This window comes from Sorex araneus, chromosome 1 (assembly GCF_027595985.1).
Source record: "Sorex araneus isolate mSorAra2 chromosome 1, mSorAra2.pri, whole genome shotgun sequence".
Taxonomy (NCBI): domain Eukaryota; kingdom Metazoa; phylum Chordata; class Mammalia; order Eulipotyphla; family Soricidae; genus Sorex; species Sorex araneus.
The window spans coordinates 113,236,104-113,263,463 of NC_073302.1; positions in this window are offsets into that span (position 1 = coordinate 113,236,104).

Genomic DNA, 27,360 nt, shown 5'->3' on the forward strand with positions numbered 1-27,360 from the left:
ATGCTGCAAATCGAACCCGGGTCGGCCGCATGCAAGGCAAATGCCCTACCCGCTGTGCTATCAATCCAGCCCCAGCTCTATACTTGTAAACAAACCTTGGGCCTCCCGAAACACATATGCTTTACCCATTTAACTGTTTCTGAGATCATTGGCTTTTTATGTATAATAGAGTTTGAAAAGTCAAAAATAGAATGAAAACTTTGACTGTCTCTGAAATCTGTGTCTGTCTCAAAAGATATTTGGCTTTTTATTTATAATAGAGTTTGAAAAGTCAAAGATATAATGAAAATTTTGATTGATTCAAATACTTCTATACTCCACAGTCTTCTCTGTCCATTTTATAAAACTTTACAAACATAAAGTTACTTTCTTTTGGAAGCACCAGGGTTTAAACTCACGAAATATAATCCATGGGCTTTATATGTAAGTCCCTCCTAAGATCTCATATTTAATTCTGAAGTACATTTTATTCCCCTAATATTACCTTCCTTGAACTATCCTTTATGAAATGTGCTTATCAAATCTGTCATTTTAAACAATTATTTAAAAAATAGATTTTTTTTATAATGAAAATATTTCTGAACCACTATTTTGAAGGTCTTCAATTTATTTGTTCCATTTGGGCCTTGCTAAGAAATTCATGGCTTCTCTCTTCAGGCCAAATACCTTGACACTTCAAAATTAACCAGAGGAACATGTTTGATTAGTTTCATTGCCATCACTGTAGGCAACCTACCTTCAGTGAATAGCTACTGAATAGCTGTGAAACTGCAGGTATCATACAATTTGTCCTTTTTTTTTTTCTGTGCTGTGACCTCTCTTTTGACTTTTAGGAAGTCTGAAATAGCGACACTCTTTCCCGCGATTCCTGAAATAGCAACATGTTTCTTCTGCAGTGGGTGTGGTATTATTCCATTACAAATCATTTTTAATATGACTCATTTTTTTCAGTGTGTAATTGCTCTGGTACTTTAAAACACGTGTTTAAAGCTACTAAATTCTATTTATAAATGAGATTGCAAAAAACAGTTTTAAAATATCATTTTTCTCCTTTTTGCAGTGCTGCTGATTTGGTGTGACAAATTATGACATAAATGTCTCTCATTTTTATATTTTGAAGCTATTTCTATTTTGGTCAGACATAATTACAGTTCACATGCATTTTACACAGCATCTCTGTTTTTTGAGCAATGTAAATCTACAGCTCATTTTTTCCCACCAGGTTTTCCTTCAGGAGTGTGTGTGTGTGTGTGTGTGTGTGTGTGTGTGTTTGTGTGTTTGTTTGCTTTTTCTGGCATTTCAGGCTTTGCTTTTTATGACTTAGATACCATTCATTTATGTTGTAGGTTTTTTTTTGTAGGCAGTGTTGTTTTTAATACAAATGATAAGCATCTTAGGCAAATCATGAAAACATATTCCTCTTTTCGTCCAGATACAAAATATGTATTTTTCACTTGTCTAAAAATTTAACTCTGCTTTTGCTAACTCTAATCATTAATGCCTAGAAGAATTACATACAAATATGACAATAACAGAAATATAGCAATAACAAATGAGTACATTATTTATGACTTTGATTCCAAGCATATGTTAATGATTCTTAAGCAGTGTTCAGTTGTCCAGTACATAATAATTATTTTTTCAGAACATAATAATTATGAAGCAATATTATAGGTTTTTATTAAAAGATGTTGACACAAAAACTACATATACTGTAATCATTTAAAAACAAATACATTACGTTAAATAGAAGGTTGTTTTTATAAGGAATTATAGGTCATACAATTATGACCATTTAGAATGCATATCAGCTTCTTATACAATTTTTGTATGCAAATCCAAAATCCAAACATTATTTTTTATAAACTATATAGTCATTGAAGAAAATTATTCCAATCAACCTTTATTTCAGTTCCCCACCCCCATGGGCCATTGGTAGAGCTGGAAGGAGAATAGGTAAGAAGGTTTCATAAGGAACTCTCGAGGTGAATAGAGAAAGGTTCTATATGCTCCAGAAGCTCTTCATATTCCAGACAAAGTGTCCCAGTGAAGTCTGACTTTGCCAAGTTGAGGCTGTTGTTAAAATTTAAGGAAACTTTATGTATTATCAAATTACTATCTGTAAAGATTTTGGAGATGTTTTTGAATACTTACAATCCTGATATGGTAGAATTGACAGCAAATGATTAAGGATAAAACTTGGTCAACAATGGATCACTGTATCACTGTCATCCCATTGCTCATCAGTTTGGTCCAATGGGCACCAGTAACGTCTCCATTGTGAGACTTGTTGTTACTGTTTTTGGCATATCAAATATGCCACGGGGAGCTTGCCAGGCTCTGCTTTGTGGGCAAGATATTCTTGGTAGCTTGCAGGGCTCTTCGAGAGGAGTGGAGGAACCAAACCTGGGTTGGCTGCATGCAAGGCAAATGCCTTACCCGCTGTGCTATATAGTTCTATCCCTCAACAAAGAATAATGAGCTATAAATAATGTTCAAAAGAACATAATTGAAAATCAAGAATAGACAATATATTTCCACACATTCTCTTGAACTTCAAGAAAATTGAAGTGATTACTATGGAAGTAGCAAGAACTCAGGCATTACACTCCTTGATTAAATGTATATTGCAGCATGCAATTAGAATTCATTATCAATCCTTCTAATTATACCAAGGACATGCATACATATCTCATACAGGGTAGTTTTAATTCTGGAAAAAAATCAATGGGTTGTCTAGTTGATTCAGAATTTATGTAGCTGCTATAATGCTAATCTTTTAGAGGCAGTTAGCAAAGATCTGTGAAATATTGATAGCATTAGAAAACAGTTGTAAGGAAAGAAAAAGTCAGCACTTTTATTATTAGTTGATGGGAATGAAAATAATACTGTAACCAAATGGAACATTTATTCTGTCTTGAAATATATTTTCTTTCATTCCTTTTAAACAAGATTGTGTGTGTGATATAATCTTAAAAGCAAAATGAAAGAAGAAATGTTTTGACTCTTCATTTATAAGTGTAGCCAATCACCATCAATAATCTGGTAATACAAATAATGAATATGCATAATCTTAAATTTTGAGAAGATGCACTTAAAACTAAACTTCAATTTGAAGTACATGTGATAATAAGAAAACGACATCTTCTTATAAAATTAATGGTATTTAGTTTTGACGCAATGAAAGTTAAAACATCCCTAAATTTTCTACTTTGAATTGCTATTCTAAACTCAAACAATAGAAGCATTTAAACAAGAATGACAAATAAGCCAAATTTTAAAAATTGAGTTTATTTTTCTTCTTCGATTCAAATTTACTTAATATTAAACTTTTGAAGAATATAGTATTTAAAGTCTGTGCATTTTATTTTGGCCACTTTTGTCGGGCCACACCTTGTAGTTCTCAGGTTTTACTCCTGGCTTTGTGCTCAGGGTTCACATTTTACCATGCTCAGGGGACCATATGTGGAGTTGGGAACTGAACCATAGTCAGCTATATGCTAGGAGAACACATAAATTCGCGTGTTATTTTTCCAGATTCACATTTTACTCTTATATTCACAAAATTTATACAAAAAAGTTATAATGCTATTAGCAAACTTTGGGGGAATATTTTAAAGGAGTTCTGTAAGTGTAAAAATGTGCAGTATGTCAAAAATTTGCTAAATAGAGTTTTACATTGCTATCATATTGCTGCTTTCCAGGCAGTCACAACATTCTGGCGTAATTGGATGTTGCTCACTGGAGTAGCCAAATTATCAGTGTAATATAATCTACGGGGAAGTGCTGTGCATTGTATTCTAGCATCATGTATTAGCTAATATTGCCAAATCTAATAGGAGTAGTTAAAACTGTCATAGAAAAAATTTCAAAAATGAATCTAAACTACCGTTCCTCTACTGCGAACAGAAGATTTGAGAACTATTTTTAACACAGTGAAGAGAGCGTCATCTTACTACATCACTTGGGCTTAAGAAAAATATTCATAAAAGGGACCTCAGTTTCTTCTATGACAGAAGGGAAAACATTTATTCCAACCAAAATTTAGTTGTATGTGTAGAACTTTGGTGTGGTATTCTTAACGTGGCACTACTTAAGAATTGAGATTTAAAATTCATAATTGCAATATTTATTTGCAATTAATATTGCATTTAAAATTTAAAATTGCAATGTTTATTTTATATTGAATCACATGTATATGTCATCAGTTCTGTAAAGGATCCCATAAAGCATCTCCTCTTAGGAGAAAACCACTTAAGACACTTAGATAATACAGAGAGTGAATTTTTGAGAAAGAAGTACTAGAAACTTGTCTGTGGATTTTTAATAGAGAAAGTGTGATTCAGTGATTTGGAAGCTGAATATCAAATGTGCAAAATATTTGAGATACAATATATGAGAAAAGATCGGCCACATACAAAGCAATTATAGTCCAACCTACTATACATTCTCTCTGGTCTCAAGCTACCAGCTTTCCAAATAAAACTACATTGGATTGTCACAATTTGGTACATCATAAGGCTGGTGTTTAATTGTAAACTTTAAATATATTCCTATTTTAACACCAATCATCACAAACATAATTTATGCAGATGTTATTTTAAATAATTGTAAGTGTGTGCCTTGAAAAAGTAAATGTTGGTAATAGCTGAATTAAAGGACTAAAACATATTCTGCATGTTGAAACTCCAATTTGGTCACTACACAGTTTCTAAAGCAGTAGGGGGCATGTTCATGCTACCCCTTCTCTCTCTCTCTCTCTCTCTCTCTCTCTCTCTCTCTCTCTCACATACACACACACACACAGAAATCACTATGGGTTAAGAAAAGTGATTTTTTTATAGATATAGACTCAGGGATAGTGCTTGCTTTGCATGTGTAAGGCCCTGCAATGGATCCCTGAGAGAGAGAGAGAGAGAGAGAGAGAGAGAGAGAGAGACAGACAGACAGACAGACAGATAGACAGACAGACAGACAGACAGAGACAGACAGAGACAGAGACAGAGAGACAGAGAGAGAGACAGATCCAGAGAGTCAGAGAGTGAGTTTAGCTTGCCAGGAAGTTTGCTTACTGTTTTTACAGAAGCTATTCCTCTGTGCCTTATCTCTCTGGCACTTTAGAAACTGACAGACTTTTCCTGTCACCAAGGAAGGGTCTGATCAGTCTTTAGAGGGGGATAAACAAACCAGCCCAAACACAGTTTAAATAGAGTTTAAATAGGACATTGGCTTAGTGGAAAGACACTGACACGTTACTGGCTTTTGTCAACACTAGACTTGGCAAGAGCAGTCGTCGAGGCAGACAAGCGCTAACAGAGCAACTGGGAACGGCAGAGTTTGGGCTTTTACTGCCAGATTAAATAGACCCAGAACTGTTACCAAGAGGAACAGCGGGAAGGGTCAGAGACTTAAGAGGATCTGGGGTTTGAATTGCTCCTTTCCGACCATAAGGTGGTAGCTAGCTTACCATAAAATCTCTTTAAACTCTACCTTCATTACTTTTCTAAGTTACTTTCAAAAATCAGTTCAGTTGAATCAGGTCAAGTTGAGTTTGAGGGGTTAAGTGCTGTGCCCTTAATAACACTGCCATCTCACGTTAATAACCTAAAACTGCACCTCAGAGTCCCAAGCTAGCTAGATTTCATTGTAATTTAAGTCAGAAAAAGAGGCCCTAGGTCATAACAGCAGAGCAAATAGATAAACTCTTAGAAGAATAGTGTTTTCAGTTAGTATTTTTTTTTATTTAGTATTGTTGCAGACATATGAAGAATGTGAGTTTTCCTGTAAATATGTTCAAATAAATTTCATTATATTTCTACTTTAACAATCTTAGACCTTTCAAAAAGAATGAGTAATTTTTCCTCCAACGCTTTTCCTGTTTTTAATTTTTGGAAATCCAGAATGGTAGCACTGTAGCACTGTTGTCCCGTTGTTCATCGTTTTGCTTGAGCAGGTACCAGTAACGTCTCCCTTGTGGGACTTCTTGATACTGTATTTGGCATATCAAATATGCCACGGGTTGCTTGCCAGGGTCTGCCATACAGGCGGGATACTCTTGGTAGCTTGCCGGGTTCTCTGAAAGGCGTGGAGGAATCGAACCTGGGTCAGCCACATGCAAGGCAAATGCCCTACCCGCTGTACTATAGCTCCAGTGCCCAGAATGGTATTTGACAAAATTATAATAATAATAATAATAATAATAGTTTTTAAATATTAGTCTCTTGCCCGCACGCCTGGCTGTCTTTCCCGGGGCCCCCATGGAGGGGATGGGCTACAGGTTCCCTCCCCTCCCGGAGCAGAGCTCCTGGAGGCCGAAGACCACCCGACCCTAGCTACAGGCCTCACGCTTGAAGGTACCAGCAGAGGAGACCAGGTGTGTGTAATCCCATCAACGGCCAACATTCAGAGACTTAAAAGCAAGCTCCCAGAAGTGCACAGCCACGCAATATTTTCTAATCTACTTCTCCCTCTGGGAAACTAGAAAGCTACTGAGAGTTTCCTGCCCACATGGGACAGACTTGCAAGCTTCCCATGGTGTATTCATATGCTAAAGTCAGTAAAGGCGGATCTCATTCCCCTGACCCTGAAAGAGCCTCCAATGTAGCATCATTGGGAAGGTAGAGAGAGTAGAGAGAGGCTTCTAAAATCTCAGGGATAGGGAGAATGGAGAGATAACTGAGCCCGCTCGAGAAATCAACAATCAAAGGGATTTCGTGATTCGTGAGTTTTAAAATTTGTCTTTGATATCTGCTCCATTTCATTTTTCTGTGTAACTTTTTCATCTAACAATAAATTATCTTTAAAAATAAAAGATATTTATCAAAGATCTACAACAACTTGTATACTATGATTGTGTGATAAGTAGGTGATGATGAGTATTTGACTATGAAAATTTTGGAAGGAAGAGCAAAGTTGTTTTAAAATATTGTTAGATCATGCAATCACTTTGTATCCAAAACTATTTTTTGCATCCAAAACTATTTAGGAGCTCAATTATTAATTCCTGTCTTGAAAACATTTGGAAAACAAATTCTAGCTAATTATGCTCAACTAAAATAATCCTACTGAAGGAAAACTTTTATGATTTTTTTCCTCCATACAATGTCAATATATTTTGATAAATCAAATAGCCTTATTAATACACTTCTATATATTCTTTAACAGCATCACACCTCTGGATGCAATAATAAAAAATGTCATTTAGAAGATCATACGACTTAAAAATGTTACACCGCAAGAAAGGTGTCTTCCTAACTGTAAAGAGTTTCCAATACCTTTCCCATCTTCGTGTATCTGTGTACTTCCAATTGCTTTGATTTGGAACCCAAATCAGAGGTTCTGGAAGCTTCTCCTGCTTCTGTCTCAGGAGCGCCCTCTGGAGGTGATGCTCTGCTGAAATAGAACCGGTGTGAGCTGCTTGTAGGTGCTGTCCATCCTGTTTAGTTTCTCTGGTCTTCTCACTTCCCATTACTAAGTTCAAACCATCTCCATTATTGCAATCTGTACTCTCAATTGTCACTGTCACTGCCTTCCCGTTGCTCATCGATTTGCTCAAGTGGGCACCAGTAACGGTAACGTCTCTATTGTGAGACTTGTTGTTACTGTTTTTGACATATAGAAACGTCACGGGGAGCTTGCCAGGCTCTGCCGTGCAGGCGGGATACTCTTGGTAGCTCGCCGGGCTCTCCGAGAGAGGCAGAGGAATTAAATGGTCAGCTGCATGCAAGGCGAACACCCTACCCACTGTGCTATCGCCCCTGCCCTCAATTTGGCATCTTAAATTTGGAGTGATTTATATCCCCATCATCCACTCTCCTGTAGGTTTTCTCCTCCAAAGAAACATATGCAACTTCCTCTGAAAAGTTTAAGCTATTCTCCGGTTATTCTCACAAGGTAAAACTTTAATTCTTTCTCAGGCTTCTCGGGGATTTTCTACACTCCATGATTGTTATTTTGTATCTCCTCTGCACTCCTCACTCCAAACTCTTCTACTGCTCCAGCTTCACCTGACAAAAGTTGATTATAAGATCTCAAATACCCACTGTGCACAAAAGTTCCAAAAAACTTTTAATAGACAGTCAAGTGCTGATTGGACATGCTTCTTTCAGTTTCTTTTTTTTTTTTTTAAACCGTGGTTGGATGGTTGATTTCTTGGTTTTGATTTCATATTCTACCCGTGCTTCCCAATACTCTAAGTAAAATACATGCATTCACTCTGAAAAGAAGTTTCAATCAATGTCAGCTACACTCTATGTAAGCCAGACTAAAACACCTAGCACTATACACACAGTAAAATCAGCCACAGTCTGAAGATGTTTAATTAAATCCAATGTTTTGGTGGTTTTGTATAGAGACACAGACATAGAAAAATATTTCCACTCATGAGTGTTTCCCACTGCAAACTGATTAATGTTCCTATTAAAACTTTGAAATGCATAATGAAGAATTGGTAATTAATACTTTTACACGTCCTGGTTGGCAGACATTTGGGTGGAGATTTATATATTTCTCTGTATGCCCCGTCACTTGTCATCCACTGTGAGCATACTGACAGCATCAAAGAAACACTGCACATTTTGAGTTCTTTTTGAACTATTTGAAAGTCCATAGATGTTTTCTGATAGGATGGCACATTTCTTTGCCAAAGAAAAAGAAAGAGAAAAGGTCTGGATTAAAAATAATAAGGAAAATGTTGGTATTCTCCGCACAAATGAAGCAACCTTGATGCTAGCTTTGCCTCTTTGGTGGAAAATAGAATCCCTACCCTTACTCAGTCATCTCACATCTAAGAAAATCAATGACCAACTAACAAAGTTTCTTCTCTTATGAAAACATCATATACAACACAAAATGACATGTTTAAGGGTATTAAAATATAATGGATTATAATTTATATTCTATTGCAGTGACTATAAGTTTAGGAATAAGTCATCCAGTATTTTCCCCCACCAGAAAATTAGTGTCTTTGCTTGAAGATTTAAGTTTCTTGATTGGGGGTTTTGCGGGGGGAAATACTATCCAATATAATTTCACAAGAAAGCTTATTTGGAGGTTGGAGGAAAATAGGTGGTATAAGTGTCTTGGACAAAATGTAAAGATAGTATTTGTTTAATTAGATAGCCTAAACTTATCAATATAGGATGTTATGTAAAATAAAAGTTTTCTACCAGATACTGAACTGCCAAGAAAATAATGAATGTATGAAATTACCAATGCTGGTGGAAGCATGTGACATAGATAGATTAATAATATAGCCACACACGTATATGCACACACATGCAACAAACAATCTATATTCACCCCACAATCTATATTTAAAGATATTTTAGAAACTTTTCTTAAATCCTCAAAGAAACACAGCAGAGAATATATGTTTTCCATGTTGAAACACAGTCTAGCTTCAATATAGGCTGATAGGAATGAGATAAAAGGCAAACAACTTGAATTCAATTTAGTCTTCTAGAAACCTGATATTTCTGAATTTAAATCTAGCCTACTGAATTACATGGAATTACATTGAATTACAATTATATTGCCTATGTTTTTAAGTCAGTCAAATGTAAAATAAGAATTGTTTGGTCCAAATACACATTTAGATTACCACATAAAAGATTTCTTAGCAATATTGAGTTCAAATTAAGACCAGATTATAATATCCTTCATATCAAAGTTAAATCATAGATTTAAGTTTTATTGCTTTGTACTATCTGGATTTATTTACATAGTCCATAAAATAATGCTTAATGGAATGAAAAATAGCATACACTAATGTATAAGCTATATAATAAAATTTATTTATACAACAATGCAGTACATATAAGAATATATAAATATAACATGGAAATAATAAACATATCAAGTTTTGTGATAAAATTCACATGTGACGCAAATAAGACATTTTTAGCTTTCCTTAGAACTCTATTCTAGATATGGTTAAGTCCAACTATTCTAAAGCTATACTTCATTTTTTTAATTTCCAATCCTTGCATCAAATCGCTTATATTCTACTACAAAATTTTATTCAAATCATTACCTTCCTGAAAAGTCTTCGATGAATTCTTCCAGATTTGAAGGTTTTTTCTAAAGAAATCTCCACATGAGTAGAATTATATATGCTACCAATATGGCATTTTACTTATGCTGTCAAACATTTTTTGACTCCATCCCATATCAGACTGCCAATTCTAGGAACTGAGGAACCATCTCCAATGTTCACTTATTGGAGAAAGTCTGTAATATAGGATATACATGTAGCAGCTGATCTATATCTGGGGACTACTAAATTAGAGCTGTACTCTCCCAAACCTTCTACTGTGAAGAAACACTTTTCGAATTATATCTACCTTGAAGATAACTTCCTGTAACAATATAACTGATGTGCTGCTTCCCGAATATTGAAGACAAGCTCAGTCAATAAACCTTTACTTTAAAAAATTCTAATCCTAAACTTAACTTTTCTGGGAATCTTGTCAGATAACTATTTGAGAAAGTCTATTTTAAGACTCAAATTTATTATATGGACTGATAAGAAACCTTTCACATGAACCTTCATGAACAGTTCGCCCTCAGGTGATTTTCCTCTGGGAAAGAGGCCCCTCACGACACTGTAATGGGGGCTAGAGCCATAGCACAGCGGGTAGGGCAGTTGCCTAGCATGCAGCCGACCTGGATTTCATCCCCAGCATCCCATATGGTTCCCCAAGCACCGCCAGGAATAATTCCTGAGCACATGAGCCAGGAGTAACCCCTGTACATCGCCGGGTGTGACCTGAAAAGCAAAAAAAAAAAGACACTATAATGCAGACAGAAAACATCCAACAGTGTAACAGTGTGTGTGTTATTTTTTAATCAATTTCCGTTCTTTGAGGAGATGTCAAAATAATATTGTTTAAGCAAAGAGGTTCAATTAACTCAGTGTTGCTTTGAACAGCAGATTGTTCTATTAGTTTATGTTAGTAGTCAATAGTCAGTACTTGAGAAAGAAAAAAAAAGAACCCTGTGAAAATGTTCTATGTCTTATATTTGATCATGTTCCATTGTCCAATTTGCTCATTGGTTATGATTATTACTTAAGATGATTATGGACAGGGGTTGATGATCCATGTCTATTTATCTGAATGTGTCAGCCAGAAAAAGGCACTATTATTTAGACATTTTATTGTTGTTGTTGTTGTTGTTGTTGTTGTTGTTGTCATTAATTGTTTGGCCATTCTGGTGTTGCTCAAGGCTACTCCTGGTATGGAGTTAGGGGTCATTCCTGCCAGGGCTCATGGGACCATAGGGATTTCTGGGGATTGAACCCTAGTCAGCCACGTGTAGGGAAATCAAGTTAATTTTTGTACTATATTTAGATACTTTAACAGTATGTTTTAATTAGTATGCAGTAGCATTTTAAATACTACACCATAAGAGATATAATATCAAAACTGTGTGCTTTTCTCAGAATAGATTTGTGACATCCCAATGGCATGTTTTTGAACCTGATATATTTTTTTTAAGAAATCTTGTTTCATTCCTTACTCTACATAGAAAATAAATAGCAAACACCATGTGTGAGTCTGTTTAATTTTATCAGGAATCCTTGAACATTATGCCAAAAGTTGAGGATATTTGTTTAGAATTAGCCCATTAATTTTATAATTACTTTGCTTTTCCTTCTGTTCTAGTGCAAGAACATAATGAATCAATAAAAAATACTTAAAGTGTTATTAATGAATAACTAGTTATATTTATGGGGATAAAAGTAGGTATAAATTCTCAACAACTCTTTTTTATGTTTGTGTTTTGGGTCACACCTGTGTTTTGGGTCACACACTCAGGGCTTTCTTCTTTCTCTGCGCTCAGGAATTAGTTTGGCTTGGTGGGATCTGAGGACCATATTTGGTGCTGGAGTTAGAACCAGAGTCAGTCACATTCAAGGAAAATACCATACCTGCTATACTCCAGCACACAAATATAGTTTTTTAGTAATGTACAGTGTATTTTTGTAGAATTGTTGATAAAGAAAATACTCATTTGGGACTTCCTATTTAAAAATAATTCATAAGTTTCCATTTTGTTTATGACTATTTTATATGGAAAGAAGTGGTAATACTTCTAGTCTATTGAGCAGACTGCAGGAGGAAAATGACATAAGTTCAAATGGAAGATCCCTGAGAGCATTGAAGAGGTCTTGAGATTTCCTTTGTCTGAGGTTATGCAAGAATATCTAATCAAGAACAAAAGGAACATGCATAATATATCTCTAACCAATAACAAAAGGAACATGCATAATATATCTTTGCTCAAGGTTCCCCAAATAAATTATTAGAGTTCAAACTTTACGTGTGTGGTATGATAGTTCTAAGTTTTAATTAGTATAATACAAAAGTATGACTACGCAGTCTGAAGAAAAAAAAAGCCAAGAATGAATCCATAACCAATTGCTTTGTTTTACAGATATCTGCATGAGTTACCAAAAAGAAAGGTGTCATTGAAAATATGATAAACTTTTTATATCTTACTATTATTTCATCCTGTTTCCTTCAGGTGTGCTATACATGCAATAAAACAAACGTTCCAATGATAAAAATTCTTCTTCACTTCCAAGTAGGGGGTGTGGCTACAGATAGCACCTACCTACAGATAGCTCTGAAAAAAGGAGCAAGGTTTCTTTAAAACTGAAGTAATAGAGAGAGAGAGAAAAGGCAGTGTCAATGCAGAAGAACTGAAGCAGTGAATAGAATCTGTTGCAGTAATTTGATTTCACAAGAGTCAACGGAATTGAAGCTTGAAGGCTAATACATGTAATTACTCTAAAACAGTCAAATCAGAGACAGTGCTAAATAAAGAGCTTCTTCCATTGCATCCATGCGGCTTTTCTTCATAGCTAATACTTGGAAGCTGCTTGGACCATTATTTCCACAGTTTACCCTTTTAGTATGCATCTAATTCTTTCTGTAGAAAGTTTTGATTACTACAAGGATTATACATTTGCTTCTGAGGACTTTGTTTTTAATGTGAGTTAGGAAGATGGTGAACAATTAGCAATCCCTTTAGGAATAGTTTATAATTTCCCATGGCAAAAAAAATCACATGTAGTTTTCTAAAAAATATAGATGGTTTTTTATGCAGCTGATTCAGAGTGAAACCTGAAGATTAGCAGAGTTTTAACCTATATAGTAGATAATCTGGTTGTTGGTCATGCAATCACACCAACGGGCAACATCCAAAGACTATAAGACCAAGCTCCCAGAAGAGAGCGATACAGAGTCTCTTGCCCCTGCGCCTGATTGTCTTCACCAGGACCCCTCAGAGGGGGTGGGTTGAGTTTCCCTCTCTGCCCTGAACAGAGATTCTGCAGCCAAGGACCTCCAGAACCCAGCCAGAGCCATGCTTGAGGCCCCTCTCCACACGTTCAGACAAGCCTCACGCATTGAAGGAACTGGCAGAGGAACCCAGGTGTGTGGGACCCGGGGCCCAGATCTGCAAGCCTGCTCAGATCGGGACTGGGTTTCTTCTGCCCAGATCCCCCATTTTCCAGTAGCTAGACAGTCACACCCAGAAACTGCCCTCAACGCCATGTAATCCCACCAACGGCCAACATTCAGAGACTATAAGACAAAGCTCCTGGAAATGTGTGGCTGCAAAGTGGCTGCTTGATGTCTTATAGCCTAATTCTCCCTTTTGGAGGACCTGACAAGCTACCGAGAGTTTCCTGCCAGTATAGGAGAGCCTTGTAAGCTCCCCAGGGCGCATTCATATGCCAAAACCAGTAACAATCATGGGTCTCATTCCCTGACCCTGAAAGAGCCTCCATGCAGCACCGTTGGGAAGGATGAGTGAGAAGAGGCTTCTAAAATCTCAGGGCTAAGACAAATGGAGACAGTACTGAGATTGCTCAAGAAAATCAATTATTAATGTGATGATGATGATGATGATGATAATGATGAATAGATACAGATGTATGTATCACAGTAAATGAAGTATGTTTCTCTATCAAATCTATCATAATACATAGTTTATATGGGATAGAGATTTTGAACTTCAATAAAATTTTGCTATTCAATGGCAGCAATTTTCAGAATCTTTGATAAATATTTAGCATTTTTAAGTATAAAGCAATTGCATAAATTTTGCTATGTAACCCAGACATAGAGCTATTTTCATCTGCTATAACATTTATATTATTTTCTCTGGTCTCTCTCTAAGTTTTTCTATTTAAAAACTAAAATGTTGGTAGCTCTGTAGTAGCCCATGGCATGAAGAACACATCTTTTTGAAATGGAAATACTGAACTTTCTGGTGATGGAGAAGGTAAAGCTAAGTTAAAGCTCCAACTAGAGAAGTGTGTATGTGTGTGTGTGTGTGTGTGTGTGTGTGTGTGTGTGTGTGTAGAGGGGGCACTCAGAAAAAAAAGCTACAGGAGAGTCTAAAGGTCCTACTAAAGATTCTGACAAGAATATGAAAGAATATAAAGAGCCCAAGGCTTTCTCCTTGTGAAGGCATCCTGACTGACTTTCATCGTAGAGAACTCCAGGCCAAGATTTTGTGATGCTATATTTGACCTAACAGAAGCCATTCTGTTTTGTTTGTTTTGTACTCTCCCTACTAAGGAGAAACCATTGTTTTCTGCGGAACCCATATTGCTCACCTTTTCTCTCCCTTTCCATTTCTGTAAGTTGTTCTCCTGAAAAAAAATTGAAATTTATAAATTTCGTCAGATAAAATTGAAATTTTCATTTCTAAATAAAGTGCTGTCTCAAGTTGATATGTAGTGGGCAAGCAAATTAGTGGACAGATTATGCTATCTAGGCATGGAAATAAGAGTCAGGAATTCAAGAAGAACAGGCAAACTTGATTTTAAAAATTCATGTAAGAAAAGAGTAGTCGAGGTCTATAACCCAAGCAATAGAGATACTGTCCCCATCTTATCATCTCTATAAAAGGAAGCACCTGAGGAAGCTGAGGTTCTCCGGTGCAAAACATCTGTCAATGACACTAACTCAGACACTTGCCCTCTCTTTAGAGCCCCACTGAAATATTGATTAGATGTGTAACAGAACCGGAAAACTGGCGAGTCTAAAGGAAGTCAGATGAATAAATTTGCAAACATGCATTTATTTGAACTTTTGAATCACAGTTTGTTCATATATTAAAAACCTGCCAAGTGCTATAAAACCTTAAAGTAAAAATAGCAAATTGACCAAATAAATGTGTTATTTGAGATAAAAACATTCACGTAAGGTTTCAGAAGTACCTTTTACAAACAATCATTGTCTTGATATTAACTATATTACTTTAATATTATGAATGTTATTTTTGTAGTGACCCGGGAATGCAAAAATGTGAAAGAAAATTAGAACTAAGTTATTTTGTTTTTCCAAGTAAAGTCCTCTATGCTGATCCAACAATTTACATAGATTTAAAAATATTTGTAGATATGTACTGATTTAAACTACTGCATTTTGTTTGCTAAATGTTACAAGTATTATTCATATTTAAAATAGTATAAATAAGCAAACTTGAAATTTAATTAAGGCTGTCTGCATGTAAAGAAGTAAATATCATTTTTATATATTGAACCTTTTATACTCAACTCCAAATTACAGAGAGGCAATATAGACTCTAACTAAATAGAAAAAAATCTCTTTGAATAAATTATAGAGAAAGTGAGGGAAGGAAAAAGACAGAGGACATGATAATAAGTAGGAAAATGGGAAGAGAAGAATTTTAGTATTTCGAACATCATGAGGTTTGAATTATCTTTGTCTTTAATAAACTTTATTCATATTACTATTAGACTAACCAATATATGGCAATATTATAGGATATGCTGAATCCAAACATTTCCTATTTTTGCTATGTTACTAAAACATTTAATTTACCAACCAATATTGATTTGGCATCATCAAATAAATTTGATAGAGTATTAAAATTGGATTGGAGCGATAGCACAGTGAGTAGGCTGTTCACCTTGCACACGGCCAACCCAGGTTCAATTCCTCTATCCCTCTTGGAGACCCTGGCAAGCTACCGCGAATATCCCACCCACATGGCAGAGCATGGCAAGGTACCCATGGAGTATTCGATATGCCAAAAACAGTAACAACAAGTCTCACAATGGACTCATTACTGGTGCCCGCTGGAACAAATCGATGAACAACAAGAGGACACTGCTACAGACAGTGCTACTACACTAAAATTGACTTTGTACTAAATTTCTTTCTCTATATCAGAATTCTATTAAAGATAGTGTATTTTTATTGTCTTATCTCCTCCAAAAATACACTTGTAATTTTAAAACACAGAACAATAATTAGAGAAGGTTAAAACTCTTCTTGGATGTGGCTAAACCTGGTTTTGATGCAAGAGCACTAAGGGTGGAACTCTGGTTGTCCACAGTTACCAGACTCTACAATATTTTTGAGAATGAAAATATTGGGGCTAGAGTGATAGCACAGCGGGCAGGGCATTTGCCTTGCACGCGGCCGACCGAGGTTCGATTCCCAGAGTCCCGTATGGTCCCCTGAGCACCGCCAGGGGTAGTTCCTGAGTGTAGAGCCAGGAGTGACCCCTGTGTATTGCCCAGTGTGACCCAAAATAAAAATAAAATAATTTTCTAGAGATATTCTCTTAATTTAGGGCCTATTTGTGTTTTTACAATAATGCTATCACCCTGCATGTTTTTTTATTTCTATTTAAGGTATGAAGGCTGTCTATTTTTTGTCACTTTGCTTATCTGACCATGCTCTGGGGATTGTCTATTTTCTTTTGGTCTCCTGTGAGCCCATGAGCTGGGGCAGAAGTTATGGTCTTGGGGAAGTGTAAACTTTTCTGTTTCATAAGGAGTCCAGGGACTTGCAAGGATGTCTAAAATTCAGAATTAAATCAGTGAAAATGGAGCCATAAGTAACAGTAGCCAAAATTAATTAATTAATTAATTTTTATTTTTTATGAGCAAAAGCAGTAACAACAAGTCTCACAATGGAGACATTACTGGTAGCCACTCAGGCAAATCGGTGAACAACGTGACATTGCTACAGTGCTACAGTGCTATTTTTTATGAATCACTGTGAGGTATAGTTACAGACTTATAAACTTCTATGCTTATGTTTCAGTCATACAATGATCAAATCCAAAAAACAAAATTACTTATAAAATATAACAATTCATTACCCATCATGACTTCTAAATGATTGAAATAAAATGGCCCTGCTATAAAGATGTGAAATTATTGGCAAAAATGATAGCACTTCAGAACACATAAATAATGCATGACCTTTGCAATTTTTTAAATCTATATAACATGGTTACAGTAATGTTAATATTTCTGCTCTAGGCATAAAATGCTAATGTACCATACTCACAACCAAAATGAAATTATCCATCCACCACATGGTTGGTTCCTAGGTTAATTCTCTGCCTCTTGTTCCCATTTCTATACAGTTTAGTAAACTTTTATTTGGTTCTCAGAGTCTAAGAACTTGTTAATATTGGCCAGTGACTCTCTCCTTATTTTGTTTCACTATATTTCATAAAAGAGATAATATTGGTTATTTTTTTCACTATTGGTTATTTTCTGACTTCTTTGGCTTACACACCAAGTTCTATCCAAGTTGTAGTAAAATATTTGTTTTCTTATTGCAGATTAGTATTTCATTGTGTACATTGCCATGATTTATATTCACTCATCTATAGTTGTGCACTTGGGTTGTTTCCAGATATTAGATATTATAAAGAGCAGTGGAAATATCAGACTGAAGCTGAATCTCACAAAAGACAATGTTCATGACAAACAGACTAGTTCCTGACTTTCCATTTGCTCTCAATGGAACGAACATCTCCAAATGCATCAGTTATGTGTACCTAGGTCGAGAACTCAACATGACGAACGACCTGGCACCTGAGTTGTGCAGGAGGAAGAAAGTGATGTGGAACGCCTTCAAAAGCACCAAAGAAGTTGTTAAGAGGACGAAGAACCTCCGGCTCCGGGCACATCTTTTTGACTCCACTATTCTTTTTAACATGCGTATGTTAGTTCTTGCAATAACATCAGAGACCTGGGCCCTACAAAAACAGGATAAGAACACTATTCAGGTCTTTCAAAGAGGAATCGAAAGAGCTATGCTTGGAATAATCATGTTTCACTCAAGTGACAGAAGGAATCTGGAGTTCCAACCTCTGTCAATGATCAGGAATCAGGGACACTCTCTTGTTTGCCAAGGCATCGGAAATCAGATGGGACATACATGTGATGTGATTTGGAGACGACCTCTGGACTAGACCTCTTACCGACTGGATTCCATGGGACATCAAAAGACCACATGGCTGCCCACCTATGAGATGTTCAGATTTCTTCAAGCCCCTGAATGAATGGTTTGGAGCTCTTCATGTTGCTGGAGCGAGCAGACACCATTGGGCTACACTGGCATTCAACAGGGACAAATGGAGACATTACTGGTTCCCACTCGAGCAAATTGATGAGCAACAGGATGACAAGTGATATAAGTCAAAGAGCACTGCAATGAATAAAGGTGTGTAAATAGCTTTCCAAATTAATTTTGTGTGTGTTCTTGGGAAAGAGATCAAGAAGATATTTTAGGACCATATTTCAGCTCTCTTTTTAATTCCTTGAGAAGTCTTTGCATTGTTACTATAGAGGCTGAACTACATATTTCCACAATTAGTGAATGAGGGTTCTATTTTTACCATAAGCCCATCAGCACTCATTGTGTTCTACAGAGGTAATCTATATAGAGGTAATATCTACTGCTGATTTGATTTTCATTTCCTTCATAATCAATACTGAACAATTTTGTTTGTAAACCTGTTGGGCACCTCTATATCTCCTTTAGATAAATGTATATTCAGCTATGTCCTTTTTATGATAAGATCATTTCTTTGTTAAATTTTGTGACTGCTTGATCATTGTATCACTGTATCACTGTCATCCCGTTGTTCATTGATTTGCTCAAGCAGGTGCTAGTAATGTCTTCATTTATCTCTGTTGTGTGCTAGTATAGCCCGATGGTGTCTGCTTGCTCCACCAATGTGAAGAGCACATTGTTGTTACTGTTTTTGGCATATCAAATACATCATGGGTAGCTTGGCATTCTCTGCTGTCGTGCGCCGCTTCGACCAGCAAAGAAACACGTAACCCGGAGATTCTTCTTGCAGCGATTTATTCAGGGACCTTCTCATGCATTAGGGAAGAAGGGGAATGGGAAAGAGAAGAAAGGAAGAGGAGGAACGACGAGGAGGAACGAGGGGGAACTGACTAGCTAGGCAGCTTCCCCCCTTATATACCTCTCGCTGCTTGTTTACACCCAAGTGTCTGCAGCTGATAGACTAGTTACAGCTCTTGGGCGTGACAAGACATCCTGTTTCCTTATCAGGTGTTGTCTATGAAACACGGTGCAATTAACAAGAAACAGGTGTCCACGAAGCATGGTCCCGTGGAGGCTCTCCACACTCTGCCACGTGGGGGAAAATAAAATAAAATAAAAATATAGAAATAAATGAATAAATAAAAATTAAAATGAAGAGGTCACTTGGCCGCATCTGTGGCCATGTGCTTCAGGAAAAAAATGTGTCTCTCTCTTCCAGGAGCTTTGTTTTATAATCTCTGGATCTTGGCCATTGATGAGATTACATGGCGCCTGGGGGACTTTGTGGGTGTGACTGCCAAAGTGCTGGAAAACTGGGGACCTGGGTGGAGGAGGAGGCCCAGTCCAGATCTAAGCAGGCTTGGAGATCTCAGCCATGGATCCTGCATACGTGGGTTCCTCTGTAGTTTCCTTCATGGTTGAGACTCGTCCAAACATGTGGAGAGTGACCTTGAGCATGGCTGTGGCTGGGTTCTGGAGGTTTGCGGCTGCTGGGATTCTGCTTGGGGCAGAGAGGAAAACTCAACCTGCCCCCCTCAGAAGGGGCCCTGATGAAGACAGACTGATTGATATCTTTGATATAATATTTTTGTATGAATCACAGAGGTTGGCAAGCTACCCATGGTGTATACCCATGGTGTATTTGATATGCTAAAAACAGTAACAATAGCATGCTCTTTATGTTCCTGGAGTGACCAGATTCCATTGGGCTACACTAGCATGCGACAGGGACAAATGGAAATGATAGTGGCACCTGCTCAGCTATGGATGAGTAACAGGATTACATTGATACAGTGATACTATGGAGGTTGAATACTTTCACCAATTCAGTTGGTATCTTTATTTGAACCAAACATTTTTTGCACTATAGCTTTTTAGTTTAATGGTATCTCATGGTTTATATTTAGTGTTACTTTATTTGCCTATGGATTTAATTTATTTAATAGATGAATAAGGTCAGCATTACCAAGTTTTATATTGAATTTTACTTCATTTATTTATGGATCCACACCTAATGTAAAGGTTTATAATACATTTGAATTAATTATGTACATTGGAAAGTGTACTACAATTTCTCATTTTTAGTGTGACTAACTATTCAAATATTATTTGTTAAGTTAACTTTCATTCCTCTATCTAATGTTCTTGTTCCCTTTGTTACAAATTAACTTCATATAAACGAAAGTTTAATCCTAGGCTCACAATACTACTTGGTCTGTTTCTTTAGTTTTCCCTCAGAAATCAAATACACAATGTAACACACACATTATTCATTGATTTGCTCGAGTGGGCACCAGTAACATCTCCATTGTGAGACTTCTTGTTACTGTTTTTTGCATATTGAATATGCTACAGGTAGCTTGTCAGGCTCTGCCATGCAAACAGGATACTAATGGTAGCTTGCCGGGCTCTCAGAGAAGGATGGAGGAATAGAACCCATCTCAGTTGTGTGCAAGGGCATACACTCTACCTGCCCTGCTATCACTCCAGTTTGGAAATCAAATATATTGAACAAAATTGAGATTAATCTGAAAAAAGAATGCACCTTAAAAACCCAAATATAATATATTTCTATATTCGTAATAAATAATTGTTAGATGCAACATGGTATTTATCAAGAGTTCAGAGGAAATTATATTCTATTATCTTTAGCCTTGAGAAACTAAAGCATTTTTCTCACACAAACAGATACATTTTCAAATTAATTATAAACCATTTGCCCAAAGATAATACATTATTTTCATAATAATGATATTTTAAATGGCTAAAGTATTAATTGCATGCAGGAGCCTAAGTTTCAATTCTTGGCATTACATGGTCTTCCGAGCATTGTTGAAATAATCCTTCCATCAGCAAGCCAGGAGTAGCTCTTGATTACTGCCAGGTATGATACAAAAACAGAACAACAAGAACATATCAATTATCTAAAATGTTCTTCTTATTTTAAATACAATACAAAAAGGAATAATTATATTTATAAACATTTAGTCTGTTTTTAACCATTTCATCTTTTTGTCAGTTACTAGCACAAAACATAGTTAGGATATTTTAGTTTATATCCTATTCTATATTGTATATAGGCTATATATTAAATTAACTAAGTTATTATAATTAACTAAGTTATAATTAAATTAACTAAGTTATTATAATTAACTATAATTAACTAAGTTAATTTTCACATTATTTTTCTCATAGTGATAATTAATATTATACCCATTTTAGAGATGAAAAAACTATACATGAAGGAGATGGTAATTTTTATAAGGCATTTGGTTCTCAGAATATAGAATGTTGAATCACAATATTCTTTAAAGATATTGAATAGAGAGAATAAATGTAAATTATCAATGTGCAGTTTATAGAGATATATGTGTATAGCAGTGAGAATCACAACATTCTATAACTTCTTGGGGAGGGAAAAAGTACACAGATTACCCAGCAATTGTAAATTAAAGTTTTGAGTCTCAACAATATTTGATGAGGAGTCATGTATTAATGGGCCAATCAAAATGCATTACATACCTGTGCATATATTAGCACATGTTCTATTGTATACCTCATGGATCTTGATAACACAATGTATTTTATGATAGATTATAGTGGCAAGAAAGTTCTTATATGTTTGAAAAGCACTACTTGGTTGAAAGTAAATTTTTTTTCATTTTAGTGGAGTCATTTATAACTAGGAACTACAACACATTTATCATCTCAAGAGTCCTTGTACAAAACTCCAATGAGCTGCATTTTATCATTCCTTAGGTTTCAGAAAAGATAATCATGTACTTGAGGAGAGATTATGACATAATTTTGTATATTTTTCCTAACTAAGCAAGAGTTAAAGAACAATTACGAGTTTTTACAAAGTTCTTTTAAGCTCAGATTATGGTAAATGTATAAAATCTAGTGATCCAGATCATATTTTTCCGAGATTACTTCCCATACATGATGATTGCAGGATAACTGGGTCTTCAAAACAGCATTTTAAAATACCTGATCAAGATGACATTTTGTTCTTGTTTGCCTACCTATTCATTACTATGATGCATTCTATTACATGCATTACTGTGATACATTCTATTCTTGTTTGCCTACCTATTCATTACTCTGATAAGGTGAATAATTCTTGGACTCAAGAAATTCACAATTCTAGGGGAAAGATTTGTATATTATTATCATTAATATGCATGAGTAAGAAAGTTCAACAATAGCCACAATAGACACACCCCATCTCAGTTCACTGAACTGGGTTGAGAGTTGACCCACTACTTAGACCTGTGCTTTGCAAAAGACGTCTAAAGAAATATGCAGTGAAAAAAATATATAGTCGCCCGAGAAAGTAAAATTGAGAAATTATATTAGTATATTTAGCTGAATATATTCTAAAAAATTAATCATGGTGTGGTTACTGTCACTGTCACTGTCATCCCGTTGCTCATCGATTTGTTCGAGCGGACACCAGTAACGTCTCTCATTGAGAGACTTATTGTTACTGTTTTTGGCATATCCAACATGCGCAGGTAGCTTGCCAGGCTCTGTCTCGCGGGCTTGATACTCTTGGTAGCTTGCTGGGCTCTCCGAGAGAGGCGGAGGAATCGAATTTGGGTCAGCCACGTGAAAGGCGAACGCCCAACTGCTGTGCTATTGCTCCAGCCCAATCATGGTGTGGTGTAATATATATATATATATATATATATATGTGGTGGAATATATATAATATATAGTACATATAATATATATAATATATATATACATTACATCACACCATGATTGGGCTGGAGCGATATATATATATATATGTATATATGATTGATATATTTTGCAGTCTTACTTCAACAGAAATATGTTACTGCAAATAACCAGTTTTACTAAAGCTAAAGCGAGACACAGTGAATCAATTGAGACACAATTGGAGTGTGCCCAGATCACTATGGGGGTCAACAACAACAAAAAGCTTTTTCTTGAATTTTGCAGGCCTCCTTCCTGTAAAGGATGGTCTCAGTCCTTCCAGCTATTTTCCTGGGTCTCCAAAAAGAGCTTAATTGACAAGTCATCTCATTAGAAGATGGTGGTCTCATGTCTTCAAGCATCTATCCTATCCAGTTCAAAACACAGGTTTGAAAGGAAGAGAAGAAGGAAGCATGATTTTATTTTTATTTTTATTGAATCACCAGGAAAGACTTAGTCACAAAGTGGTTCATGAATGAGCTTGTCATGCAATGTTCTAACACCCATCTCTTCACCAGTGTCCATTTTCCAACACCAATGTCCCCAGTTTCCTTCCTCTCCAAGCCCCCACCCAATTATACAGGCACTTTCCTTCTCTGCCTCTGTCTCTATATCTCTGTTTCTCTCCCTCTTTTTTTCTCCCTCCCCTCCTTCTCTCTCTCTCTCTCTCTCTCTCTCTCTCTCTCTCTCTCTCTCTCTCTCTCTCTCTCTCTCTCTCTCTCTCTCTCTCTCTCTCTCTTTCTCTCTCTCTTTCTCTCATAAACTCAGTCTCTTCACCTTCTTTTAAAAAGCTTAGTTTATAGACTAGTCACCAAACTAATATTGGTGCCTGTAAAAAACTAAGGCTCGCCGAGGGGCGAGTGCACTCGCGGGCTCTCCAGGCGGCTCTGTCTCACCACCCGTGTTCGGTGCTCTGGAACCGCAGTGTGTGGACTGGATCGGGACGGCCGGTGGTCAAGGACAGGCGAAGAAATAACGAGGACCAAGCTGGTTGCTGATTAGTTACCGTTTATTCAATCTTCAATCTTTCTCATCTCCCGCACTCCCAGCTCCGGCCTCTCTCTGGATCTACCTCTTCTTCCTGGCTTCTCTCTCTCCTCCTACTTGTCTCCCCCACCTTGCCCTCTAGGCTACACCCAGCTAGGTAGCCAAATCAACATAAGAAAGCCCTTCCTGAGGGCAGGGCACTCCAAAGCCCTTCCTCACTCTTAAGTTTTTTTTTTTTTTCCTTACTCCAGGAACTCATTAACATCTTAATACTAGTTATTTTTGTATGGACATAGCAAGGGATACATTGAGGCTAGCAAGGCAGCTCTCCTGGCAACATCTTGCCACAGGCTCAGACCACAGCACTCAGGCCAGATTAATCATTCCTCACCCTAGCAGGGTCCTTATCACTGTTTGGATCATGACAACATTTGTCCATGATCAAGCTCTTAACTTATAGTTAAGCATTAGGCACTTTGGCCAGGCCCATCTCGATGCCAGGGTAGCACACAACTCACCGCTTGCCCTGGGTCCTTCTTGTCCCACGTCGGGACCGTGCTTTGGGGGTGCTAGGAAGTAAGGGCAGCTGAGGCTTAGGTCAAGAGAACAGATGCCCTGGAGGAAAATATCATGTAGAGTCAAATGACTCCCAGGTTACAAAAGCATAACATTTGTTAAGTCTTCCTGTGTCCATACAAAAAGGACTTGCTATGAATAAACTATGCAAAGGACTCAAAGAGAAGAGAAAAACATTTACAAGTCAACAGAACACTAAGAAAGAAGCTACAAATAAACAAAGAGGAATAGGAGCACTGTAACGGGAGTAACCCAATAAACCTAAACTACTGAGGCTATGTTATCCTACAGGTGCCCACTCCATATTATTTCTTACAGACTAATAATATTTTAACAATCGAAGGAATAACCAATAATGTTCCATATGGGCCAATCACTTGGAGCACATTTCCAAACTGCAAATGAAAATTAGATAAGGTTTCTAGCCTCTTGTTTTTACAACACTACAAGGGTTACAACCTCAATATTTTCAACCATCTCAGCATGGACAAGATATTGGGTTTGCAATAAAGATCTCTGGACAGGGCTTGAACTTTCCAAACACCCAGCAGAGATCAGCTTTATAGCTCATCTCCCAAGTGTTCAAAGTGTTCAAAGCAGTTGCCAAAGCTTTCAACAAGCAAGAAGGACCCTTGGCTTTGTTAATAGTCAGCTCAGAAACACATTCACTGTCACTGTCATTGTCATCCCATTGCTCATCGATTTGCTTGAACAGGCACCAGTAATGTCTCCATTGTGAGACTTGTTTGTTACTATTTTTGGCATGTTGAATACACCACGGGTTGCTTGCCAGGCTCTACCCTGTGGGCGAGATACTCTCAATAGCTTGCCAGGCTCTCCGATGGGGGCAGAGGAATTGAACCCAGGTGGGCCTCGTGCAAGGCAAACACCCTACTGTTGTGCTATCACTCCAGACCACTTGGCACATTAGCAGAAAGAATTGTCAGCCCTGACACCAAACCTACTGAATTAAAAAAAAAAAAAACAACTACAACAGGGACTAGAAAGAGAGTACAGTGGGTTAGTCCCTTGCATTATACTCAACCTATTTGGGTTCACCCCCTGGCCTCACCTATAATCCCCTAACCTCCAGCGAGTGATGTCTACCTGCACAGTAAGGAACAAGCTCCGAGCACTGCCAAGAGTGACCCTCAAACCAAAAATAAAATAAAATAAAAAATGTCCTCAGGACAGCCATATTTGCATTAAAGGTGGGAAGTGCTGTTTTGACATGTATATGCAAAGAAGGCTCAGGAGTTCTTTTCAAGGAAACTTGGCAAAAACTGCTCTGGGCAGCTGGCCATTCATAATGTCCTCCTTTATTAAGTACATTTATAATTTGCGTAGGTGGATCCAAACCAATAATGCCAAAAGGTATAAATACACTAGTCAAGCAACTTCTGTCAGTGATATTTGTAAGACTCAAACAAGTGCCCCCAAAAGTTTTGTGAAGTCACTTAGACAATCAAGCCATGCATGTATATATATTAGTTTGTACTATTTATATTGTAAATTAATTTTAGACTAATTACTTTGATAAATATGTATCTTGTGTTTGGACAAGTGTGCTTTTATGAGAGATGATGCAAAAGATAAATAAAATCACCATACTGATTTAACTTTATACACATATTAGATTCAACAAATAATTCATGATTTCAATGACACAGTTCTGAGAACAGCTGGAACTTAAGTAATCAATTATAGATGCATTTCCCCCAGGCACCTTAAAAATATTCCATAGAGTTAAGAATTTTTATTCCCTCAGCTGCTATGCTGTGTCAATTGCATATTTGAAATGGGGACCAAATTTCCGGAGTTATGGCATTCTGCATGCATGAATAATCAGATTGTCAAACTTTAGTCTGTATAATTGTATTTGTGATTACTTATCTAGTAAAGTCAATTCAAATATATTTTAATGCAAAAAATAGGTAAAATCAAGAAATAAACTTTGTTATTGTCTCTTTTTTTCTGGTATTTGTATAAATTGTATGAACAACTGTTAGATGAAGTATTACCTAAGAATATAGATTTCTAATTCAGGTACACCTGGTTTCAGTTTATGAATATTTTTACTCCCTAATTAAATGACATTAAAAATTAAATATATCTAAGTTTACTTTTTGTGTGGTTATTTGTGGGGCCACAGTTGGTTGTGCTCAGGATTGACTTCTGACTGCACTCAGGGATTCCTTTTGGCATTCCCTTTTTGATATAAACTTATAGAATGATAAGTTGATCAACTGTACTGATTTTGTCAAACACTAGATGAAACAAGAGTAGTCTCCATATGATACATGATCTCTTGGTCACTGTCACTGTCATCACGTTGCTCATCGATTTGTTAGAGCAGGCACCAGTAACGTCTCTCATTGTGAAACTTTATTGTTACTGTTTTTGGCATATCCAATACGCCACAGCTAGCTTGCCAGGCTCTGCCGTGTGGGCTCCATACTCTCGGTAGCTTGCCAGGCTCTCCGAGAGGGCCGGAGGAATCGAACACAGGTAGGCCACGTGAAAGGCGAAAGCCCAACTGCTGTGCTAACGCTCCAGCCCAGATCTCTTGGTAGTTTCTAAATATTAGAATTTTTTACTACGAAGTTATAGAAAGTCACCTTTTTGTGTAGCTATTTTAAAAAATATATATTTATTTTTGTATTGAGTTATTGTGAGATACACAGTTACAAAGTTCATGATTGGC